The sequence below is a fragment of the Mus pahari genome, chromosome 10 (assembly GCF_900095145.1).
Source record: "Mus pahari chromosome 10, PAHARI_EIJ_v1.1, whole genome shotgun sequence".
Taxonomy (NCBI): domain Eukaryota; kingdom Metazoa; phylum Chordata; class Mammalia; order Rodentia; family Muridae; genus Mus; species Mus pahari.
In genome coordinates this window covers 87,676,530-87,688,009 of record NC_034599.1, presented here as the reverse complement: position 1 = coordinate 87,688,009, position 11,480 = coordinate 87,676,530, and the positions used below count along the sequence as shown (strand labels likewise).

At 40.6% G+C, this 11,480-nt stretch overlaps 1 pseudogene; it reads right to left on the bottom strand.

Annotated features, from left to right (window-relative positions):
- Positions 1-10,696: 10,696 nt before the first annotated feature.
- Positions 10,697-11,284, bottom strand: LOC110327164 (annotated as a pseudogene).
- Between the last annotated feature and the right edge of the window lie 196 nt (positions 11,285-11,480).

The window sequence follows — 11,480 nt, the reverse complement described above, 5'->3', positions numbered from 1 at the left end:
TTGTGTCAGCCATGTAGCCTTTTACTTGCTTGTACACACTGAAAAGATTTACATTTACCTTTTGGGTGGATTTAAGCTTCTCTAATTATTGACATGACACACGTTAGTCTGGTTTTTTTTTTTTTTTGTTTTTTTTTGTTTTTTTTTTTTTTTTTTTTGGCTTTACTTGCTTGAAGTTTTTCTTTCTATTTCATTTAAAATATTTTTGTGTTAGTATGTATGGGTACACATTTGTTCATGTTAGTGTGTGTAAGTGCCTAGGTTTAGATCAATGCATGTGCATAAATTGTGCACATGTATGTTGAAACCACAGGACAAGACACCCTCAGCTGTAATTCTTCGGTTGCTGTCACCCTTGTTTTTGAGACAGGTTTACATTACTGAGGAGTTTATCCAGCAGGTGAGTCTCAATGGCCCATAAGCCCTAAGGATCTCCTTGCCTCTGCTGCCCAGGGCCTGGTTTACAACCACATTGCTACTCTGCCCAACTTTTTCAAACTCATGTCCTCATACTTACATGGGAAGCTCTTTATGACTGAGTGATCACTCTGTCCTTTCTATTTTACTTTTTAAAATTATATAAGTATTATTTCATTATTTCATTTAATAGCTACCTTTTTAATAATTATACCTTTAAAATATTTTGCTTTTTAATAAAATGAAGCTAGTATTGTTGGAGTTAATGTTGTAACACATTATGCAGGAACAGAAAGCCTTATAAAGGTGACTTCTGCACACTCCCAAGCCAAGTCTGTGCTAAAGCTCCTGCATGGACCCAGCTTGAGACAGGTTGGAATCTCACATCAAACACAACAAGCAAATCTAGATGTCATGTGCGTAAAGCACACTGCGAAAACATGAGCAATATGGATGCCAGGGTGTTATGGTCGTTCCCACTCCCAGTCCTATAGAAATGTTTTCTGATTAGAATCCCCTAGATGAACCACAGGACACAGAATTTAAAGAAGCAACAGTAAAGTAGATCAGAGAATTGAAGTGTAAAGAACGTGAGTACTAACTTGTCAGTGAACTTGAAGAGGACTCGAATAAATGCCTGAGTGACAGTCAAGAAAACACAAATTTTCTGCTGAATGAAATGAGGACAGCAATCCAGGAATGAAACTGAACTCAGCAAAAAGATAAAAATATTGAAGAGGACTAAAGCTGAAATGAAGATGTAATTGAAAAACTCGATGACCCAATTAGAAAATTCATAGTAAGCATAATGAATAGGACTGTCCACTAAGTCAGAAATTCACAACTGGTCAAGGTATACAGAACAACTGGCCTGATTATAGAGTGTCCAATGACAAGGATACATCACAATACCTATACATAAGCCCACAGAAGGGGCAAGGCCCCACACCTATAGGTAATGAGCTATAGGTGACGAAGCTGAGAAAGAAGAATGCATGTGCACCTGTGATGAGCTTCCTGATGGGTTTCAATCACAATGCTCAGTTGTAAATATATATACAAATAATCAGCACTGAATAGACTCTGCAGGAGTTGTGTGTGTGTGTGTGTGTGTGTGTGTGTGTGTGTGTGTGTGTGTGCGCGCGCGCGCGCGTGCATGCGTGCATGTGCCTTTCTGTTTGTCTGTCTCTATCTTTCTCTGTGTGTAATATCAATAAGGAAGAGGAGGTTATGAATTTGTAAAGGAGTTGGTGGAATGTGGGGATAGAGTTGGTTTGGGTAGAGCAGTAGCTGGAAAATATATGGATAAGGTACTCATGTGTGAAATTCTCAAAACTATATAAAAAGAAAATATTGTAAAATGATAATTTAACTTATCCCTTAGTTCCACAGCTTTCCTTTTCATATAATATAAATCCACACTGTAATGCCGTTATTATTCTTTTAAATATTTCTCATTACAGGAAGAAATAAAGACAATGAGCCAAGTGAAGTTTATATTACCCACACATTTAACCATTTTTTGAATTCTTTCTCTACACATGTGCCCACTTTTCATTTGTTGATATTTCTGTTCATTTGGAAAAGGTTAGTTTAGAATTGTTTCAAGGCCTCAGTTTGCTAACTATTAAATCTTCCAGCTTTTAATTTTAAAACAGCCTTTACAGGCTTTTATCTTCAGAGCAATGGAAAGCCACTAAGAGAGACTAAGCAAGGAAGGAAAATTGCCATTGAGGTTTTAAGATCACTCATCATTCTGGGTAAACAGTTCAGCACACATTGGAAGATGTACCAAGAGGCAGATTCAGATGTCATTGAAATGAGCTGGACAGGACAAAGATGGAAACATTTCACATGGAGATATGAGGTTTACATAAAAACGTGTATCATGGAATGACTATCAGGGGATAACTAAAATGTTTCAGTCAAACAGATTAGGCTCCACTGACATTCTGGCTTATCTATTTTTTAAATCTATTTTTGTATTAAAAACAAGTTTTAATTACATTAATAAAGCAATAAAATAAATATTCTGTTGTATAATTAAGGAACAAAATGAGAAGTCACTCCCCCACAGTCTTATTTTCATTCCTTGGTTCTTTACAGTGTATGCAAATTAGTTTTTCACAAAACTTAGTACACTTATACACATGATGTATTGGTAGAACTTTAACCATTCTCTTATGTACATGTAGTCTAACAAGATTCCAATCCAGATAACACAATCTATTGTCCAATAGATCACATTAATTTAACTTACATTTATTTCTTTGGTAACTGATTCTTAGAGTGCCATGACTATTCACAGATAAGCTTTAGCGAGTTGTGTGAGTAGCCTGTAAATATTAATGGAAGCAAATCAATCCATTTTTTTTATTCCCTTCAATATGGGGGAGGAATGGCAAAACAAAGCTATGTGGTGTTATAGGGGGGTGGTTCCTCATAAGGGTACTAAATGTCTGACAAATCTCAACGGTAGGTGTTTCTGGCCCTAGGAAGTATTAGGACATACATAGAGACAGTTGCTACCTTGACCCGGGAATAATACCAATATTCAGTGGTAGATAACAAGTATCCTAATCATCCTGGTATGCAGTGTGCCATTCTACACAGAGAAAGGTCTTTCTCAGAATACCAGCAATACTGCACTGGGTATATTTATAGGTTGGGTGTAAGGGTCAGTCTTCTTTGAATCCCTTGCCATATTTAGCATAATATCCTACTGGAGCTATTGTGTTTTACGCTACGTATTTTTAAAATAATGTATGAATAAATAAATGAGCTATATGAAACACTTGGGTAATATGCTATAAAACATAAAGAGATTTATGTCACTGACTGGCCTAAGAGGGACCCAAAGATTTTATTTTGGTTGTCTGTTAATAATTTATATTCAGGGCTAATCCTTCCTCCCACTCCTTGCCATATTTAAAGTGAATTGTTTCTCCTCCTTGCAAAGATGGCCTAGATCCTTTCTACTTAAGCACAGTGAATGTCATAAATCCATGCTGGCTTTCTTCAGTGTCGCCAAGAATACAACAGAATTGCTAGAGTCTCTTTGTTCTTAGAGAATTGCTAGGTAGCCACTTATGTGGCCTAATATTCCATTAGCCAAATTATGCTCAGTGTGTGTCTTCATTAAGCAGGGGGACACTGTGGGTTTAGTTGTACTGCTTTTCACATTTCGTCTTTCACTGAAAAGACATAGTGCTCCTGAGGTAGGTGTCGCCCCCCTCCACCCAAATGCATAAGCTTTCCTTAAATAAGCTTAACTAGAAGTGTATGTGAGCCAGTTCAGGAGACTTAAAAATGGATTAACACATCTATCATTCTATTTTCATTCAATGATCAAATAAAAATTTTTAACACATTGTTCCACTAAAACCCAGGCATATACAAGTTACTAGACAGTCTCAGCCAGGAAGGTCTTAGAGCTAAAAGAGAAAATAGGAATGTGAGTATGATAAAATGAAAGGGTCAGTTGCTAGGTGTGGTCCTACAAAAGGGAGTGGCTAGCTCTGCCACTGCAGGTGAATGGAAAAGAGGGGAGGGAGTGTTGGGAAAATCTCAGTGAGTGGCCTGCATCCCAGAGCCTGAAAGAGAGTGGATCGAAAGTAGGTAAACAAAGAAGAGTGTTTACAAAAAGGGAAATCTCAAGGCATGTTGCAGAACTTTGATGTGTTTGACATCCATTTGGTGGATTCAGCATCAGTGATAAGACCATGGCTGGGGAGCTAATTCGACAGTGCTCGAATACCATGCTGCGGAATTTGAAAATATTTTTTGCAGGGCAGACAATGGCTTTCTCAGAGTGATGGTCTGTTTGGCAGCATCCGAATGCCTACAAGGGTCTTCTCTAGGTTCACTCCAAACTTCCTGATGAAAGCACCCTAGTGGTAGAGTTCAACAAATGGTAGCTCAGTTTTGGCAAAAGTTGGGCTCTGTGTTTTAAAATATTCTTTAGTGAATATTTGATTTGAGAAAATAAGACAGGAGAAAGTACAGTCACAATATGTCTTAGTCAGGGTTTCTATTCCTGCACAAACATCATGACCAAGAAGCAAGTTGGGGAGAAAGGGTTTATTTGGCTTACATTTCCACATTGCTGTTCATCATTGAAAGAAGTCAGGACTGGAACTCAAGCAGGTCAGGGAGAAGGAGCTGATGCAGAGGCCATGGCTGCTTGTGGACGTTGTACATCGTGGTGCGCACTAGGCTCCGCACCACGATGTACAACGTCCACAAGCAGCATATAATATATATATAATATATACATATAATATATGTATATAATATAAATATGTATATATATGTATATATATATATATATATATATATATGCCTCCTCCTCTTCCTCCCCAACTCCTTCAATCAAGAGTATTTACTTACTTTTTACTGAATGCTCTTCCATACATTATTGTGTGCCTTAATCCTCAAATGCTTTCCCACCCTATCACAGCCTGCACCTCGCTGTCCTCACTTCCCCACAAGGACAGCCATGGGCACTATGAATAACCTGGGATGAAACTAAATATTCTAAGGCTCTCAGTTTTCTTATTTTTAGAACTGGGTTAGAAAGAACCTTGTCCCTGGAGTTTGGGAGAATTAGTTCACGATACCCCACAGCACTAAGCCTTAATTGGCTTCTGGTTTAATTCGAGGTGTCTGAAACTGATTCTATTTAATAATTTAGGCTCTGTTATTTTAGGATTGAATTGAAATGACCTTTGTATATTGGGACAGGGTGTTTCTTTAAGAAATCCATATACAGCTCAACCTCAAGCATTATAGTTGCCCCATTATACCATTTGGCCCACACTGACAATTAAGCCACATCTACATTTGTGACATTCTTCAGTCAGCTCAGATTGGCTAGCATATACAGACATGTCCAAGCACCAGGTTTCACAGTTTATTCTTTCTCTTATGAGATTGTTTATAGACTGAACAATTCATATTAATTCAATATAAAGAAAGAATTTCGACTGCAAAAGGGTTCAGAGGAAAGAATTCAGGGAAATTACCCAGTTAATGTCTTGCCAAAATTTTAGTAGCAAAGAAATATATTTGTGAAAAACAGATTTTCATATTTTCAAAAATCACATACATAGCTTCGAAGCTGCTGCATATCTGAAATCAGAGTCTTAAAAGGAAGGATATCTTATTAGTTAATATAAACATGCGTTATCTGACTTAAATTTTGTATATATAAATGTCCTTCATGCTTTTTAGTATATCTCATATTGCAGGATGTAAATTAAATGGGCTTTCCAGATAAATAATTGAAATTCAAATGATTTCTACTTGATCTTATAGGATTATTTCAAAATTCAATTTATCCAATAAATATTATATTCCTTCAGCACTGTAGGTTCAGCAACTTACTGCTGTAGTTTTGACTGCACACAAAGCTGCCATAGTCTTTGGCAAGTGTGCAGCTGGATGAGCAAGAGGGTAAGCAGGTAGTTTTGTGTGTGGTGATTGTCATGAGGAGTGAATTAGAAGAGGAAAGGTAGCTGAAAGGAATGGTTTAAAACAGCTCCTTAAAAGAATTCACATGCAGATTCTAGCTGTTTAGGTATGTCCAGGCAGAAATGAGGAAGGCAGAGGGTAAACCTGAGCTACAAGGAATGCAGAAACTGGTGGTGAGTACAGATTAGAGATCAGTGACAGAATGAAGCATTGCACATAGATGTCAGCCCGACAGGGGCCATGTATATTGTGTCAGAGAGATTTGATTCATCTAAGGTCCACGGGATTAGACAAGCATGATTACATTGTGTTTTACAATGAGTCCTGGAAAAGAACATGAAGTGAAAGTGGCTTGTAAGTTAGGACAGTGGCCCAGAAAGGTGTTTGGAGTCTGCAAGCTACAAGCAAGGTGACCACTGCCTTAGATTAAGGGCATGATAGTGAGAACACAGAGCGGGGACCATCTGAGTGGCACTTAAAAGTGTTTCATAAGCAAAGGATTGTAGTGATCTTTTGTGTGTGTCTCTAGTGTGTGAGTGTGTGTATGTCTGTCTGTGTACCTTTTGTGTCTCTGTGTATGTGTGTGTGTGTATCTGCCTGTGTTGGGTGGAATCACTGAGGAAGGAGGATGAGATTTATAGCTTGCAAAGTTGGTAAGAGACAGTGGTGTTCAACATGTTTACAGAATTTTCAATAGATCCCTTGGAGAGTTAATCACATCTTCTGGAGTCTTATTAAATAATGTAGCATAGAGAAGTAATTTAAAAATATATCAATACATTATAGCCTCCTAAATATATCTACATACACTCAATCCTTAAGTAACATTATTTTACATGATTTACTTTGAAAAGAAAGTTCACATGATACTTGTATAAATTAAAATCACTTTTATTGATCTTTCTGGTTAATTTCAGAATATATTTTCATTGGTGCAAAAGGTTGATAACTTACACAACATTAATCATAGTTTAAATTAAGGAAGTTATATATTCCCATAAATGAGTAATGATACTTTTTCTAACAGAGTCACCCCTGTTCTCTTCCCCAGCACATTTTTCTTCTCCCCGGAATTGGAGATTTCTTCATACAATACAGCATCCAACACATCCGATGACGAACCTGGTCTTTGCTCTTTCAGGTCACTCTCCTTCCTAAGGCCTCTGGCTCTTTTGTGGATTCAGTCTTTACCTCCTGGAGTCTTCTTAGAGACGATATGACCACAGAAGGTTGTTGAGTTGAGTATTAATGATCTACTGTTACACCATACCATTTGTATGACCTCATCTACTCCTTACACTAACACGCTGTGGTAGTTATTGTGAATACCCTTATTTCACTGATGTTTAGTGAAAACTGATGTTTAGTGTGGACATACAACTTATTGGGACTAAACAGCTGATATGTGACAAAATATGGACTCAAAATAGGTTATTCTGACTCCAGAGTCTAGGACTCAATTGTATGTTCTTTCTCAGTCTGTTAAGTCTTCATTCACTTTTAGCTGATCCTTTTCCAAATTATGTCAGCGCTGCTCAGATATTCCAGGCTAAATTGTACTTGACATTCTCGCTCACCTAGTCTTCAGTTGGAACTTAACTCAGCACAAAAGGGTAAATGTAATGATTTCCTTGTTCATTTTTGCTGTATTCTAGTATCCTCCTCTTTTTGGTGTGTGATATATTTAGCATACTGAACACCAGATTGCTCTTCAGGCTCCAGTTCCCCATCTGAAGTGGCATCATGCTTGTGATCACAACTTATGATCCTGAGTGGCAGAGCAGGGTAAGAAAGGCCATGGGTTGAGTGATCTTAGGCGGCAGTGAGTGTGACCAGAACAGAGTCTCTGAAGGCAGCTTCAGGGAGATAGCTCATTTTTATGGGGGGTTGGGGGATAAAGGTTATTTAAACTCTTGGGGAATGAGTAGGGGCCATCAGTGTGAGTGTACATCATTGGCTGGGGCCAGGGCACTGTGGATGCCTCATTAGAGTAAGGAGGAATTACAGGTGCTTGCTGGACTTGATATTATAAGGGGGAAAAAAGTTTAACCTGGCTATTAATGGGCTATATGAAAATTTCCGGACTTAGGACATACCTCGACCCCACTTTTTCTCTAGGCCTGCTCCCCACAGCTCCATGGATCCTCAGCCCCATTCTACATAATTGTTTTATTTTGAAAAATTTTATTAATTTATTTATAAGTTTTGAGAATTTGAGTTTATTTTGAGAATGTAGTTTGTTCCCCCCCCACACACACACACCTTTGAGACAGATGGCTTTTTAGTAGTCTGGATTGGTCTGCATCTTGCTATATAATCCTGACTGACGCAGAAGTAACAACCCCCCAGCTTTAGCCTACCAAGTTCTGGGATTACAAGCACCATTACATAATACCATTTGTTTCTATATGATTGCTTGGAATTATATCTTTAGTATCAATCTCTTGAGTGCTTTTAATCATTATGACATTGTAGACATCATTATAGGCCTGGCCTCATATAGTCGGTTAGTTTTTCTGCTCCGATTCCTAGGCACAATCTCTATCTGCGGGATTCTTCCTGCAAATCTTTCTAGGTGAAGCTGTGTGGTCTTAGCCTTCTATCTTATTACAGGTGGCTACTGACTCGGCAGGGCACGTGATAGCCAAGCCAGCAGTGCAAGCAGAAGGGAGGCGATGCGGGTGAACTCACCATGAAGCGTCCTTTGTTCAGATTTAGCCGCGTGAGTGAGCTCAGCGGATGCGAAAGCATAACAGATCAGCGTGCTCCTTGCATTCTGCCATAAGCCTAGACATATCTGGGAAGAAGGAACTTAACTGAGGCATGGTCTCCATCAGAATGTTCCCTGCTCACATTTGTGGGGCATCGTCGTGACTAACGATTGATGAAGGAAAGCCCAGCTCACGGTGTGATGCTACCCCTGGGCTACATAAGAGAGCAGGCTGAGCAAGCTGTGAGGACCATGCCCGTAAGTAGGAGTCCTGCATTGTCCCAGCCACTGACTTCCCTTAAGAATGGACTGTGATGAGGACTTGTAAGCTAGGCAAACTTTCTCCTTCCCAGTTGGCTTGTGGCCATTGTGGTTATCATAGTAGTAGAATGCAAACTAGGAAAACAGGTACATGGTATGCTTAATCAGAGAACGAACGGGATAAAGTTACCAGAAGGGAGCTCCCATTGTCACCTACTTCTTTTGAGTCTGCATCATAATAACTTTGTTTCCTCAGAGCCCCAGGATATGAAACACTCTTCAGTATGGATTATCACAGTGAAGTGGAGTTTGGGCTCTAGTTTCTCTCCTACAATACTCCTTGGATTCTTTTGAGACTTTGCCACATCTTATCTTTTTTTTTTTTTTTTTAACGCAAACTTGCCTTTGTCTTTAATAAATGAAGAATTATTTGTGTTCAGAATCGTTTTAAAATAAACTTCTTGGGTTACAGTATATATTTACCTTTTTTCTATACCTCTATACCTGGGTATATAAAAGTGATTTGGATGCAAAGGGGCTGTGGGGGAGGAGTTCAAGAAGCTGTGGGCTGGAGACCAGCGGAGGCAGAAGGTGGATGCTCCATGACTCCCATCTGCAGACCCTAACGATCTCACTGCTCACCGAGTTAGACTTGCACCAAATCCTCTCTATCCCATCATCAGCCACCAAACGCAGACATTATTGCACATGCCAGCAAGATTTTACTGAAGGGACCCTGATATAGTGGTCTCTTGTGAGGCTATACCAGTGCCTGGCAAATATACAAGTGGATGCTCACAGTCATCTATAGAATGGAACACAGGGCCCCCAGTTGAGGAGCTAGAGAAAGAACCCAAGGTGCTGAAGGGGTCTGCAACCCTATAGATGGAACAACAATAGGAACTAACCAGTAACCCCAGAGCTTGTGTCTCTAGTTGCATATGTAGCAGAAGATGGCTTAGTCAGCCATCATTGGAAAGAGAGGACCCTAGGTTTTAGAAACTTTATATGCCCCAGAACAGGGGAATGCCAGGGCCAAGAAATGGGAGTGGGTGGGTAGGGAAGCAGAGTGTGTGTGGGGGGAAGGTATAGAGAACTTTTGGGATAGCATTTGAAATGTAAATAAAGAAAATATCTAATAAAAAATTAAAAACAAACAAACAAACAAAAATCTTTTCTATCCTCTCAGTGCCCTCCCTATGTGGCATCTATGGGTGATTATGGTCTGTAGGAAAAGATGCCCAATGGGAGTGGGGCGGGTCCAGATACAAACTCTTAGTCCTTCTGTTTCCAACACGCTGGCTGAGCAGTGCAATGACAAGGAACTGGGCCCAGCTTCTGACACATAGGGTTGTTGAACCGAGTAGGGATCATGGAGCAGCAGCTTCTAGCAGCTCATGGGCAGTCACAGATTCAGGGTCCTCAATACAAGCCCTCAATAGGCTCTCCCTACAGACGCATGAGTTGCATCCAGGCTGCACTGCAATGGCCCTCAGATCAAATATGTAGGAGTCCCCCACCACTCAGAGAGAGAGAGAGAGAGAGAGAGAGAGAGAGAGAGAGAGAGAGAGAGAGAGAGAGAAGAGAGAGAGAAATCCCAGCTGATGGGGAAAGCCAGCTTAGGCCAATCTCTAATATATCCTCGGTAGAGAAACAATGTTCAACTCCCAGGGCACCAGAAATGGTTACAGCTTATGGGGAGGGGAAGGAAGGGCTCTTCTCAGGACTTTGGAAGGAAGTCCTCAAGCTAGATGACCTGCTGGTGACCCTATTGCTATCACAGGACTGGGAGGAGGTAGCAGGTGTGTCCTCAGGGCCCAAGGCCACCTCTTCCCATTAGGAGAGTAGCTGTACCACCTGCCAGAGGCACTTCACCTTCCCCAGAGACCGGTCTCTGGCCTCGGGGTCAGCCTCATCTAGCTTTAGCATCAGGGCCTCACCCTTCTGGAGTGTCAGCAATCGGGCACTGCCTTTCAACCCTTCGAGGTAGTCCAGCAGGGTAAAGAAGTGCTCACCAGAAATCTTGTCCACATCGTACATGTGCAAGAGCCACGTCTGCCTTGTCTTCTGGAATCTTCAGCTCTCCTGCTTCTGAACCCACCCTTGGAGGTACTGTAGGCCCAGGACCGCAGCTGAGGGTTTGGCTGGCAGGGTCTGAACCTTGGCAGTCTGTGCAGCGGCAATGCCTGTCTCCCACAGCCGCTTCTTCTCTTCCTTCTTCTGTTCCTTCTTCAGTTTCCTTTCCAAGACCCTCCTCTCATCTGGGGACAACTCTGGGCTGGCCTCCTGCACCATGGGGCCCGCCGCATCCTTGCCTGGCCTAGCTTCAGATGCTCTCAGCGGTGTCTCCTCCACTGGTGTTATCTTCCGCTTTTTCCTCTCCTTTCCTGTCCCCCAGAGACCTTTTCTCTTATGTTTTGCCATCCTACAGCTCCCACTCGTGCGCACCTCCCGCCACACCTTATCGTTATTTCTATGCTTAATCTTAAAAATCATGAAAATAAAAAATAAACAATAGACCTATGCTACTTCAATAAATGATAAGAGTGTAATCTTATATTATTTTCCTAGGGGAAAAATATACAAGGGGTGTGTGTAAACACACACACACACACACACA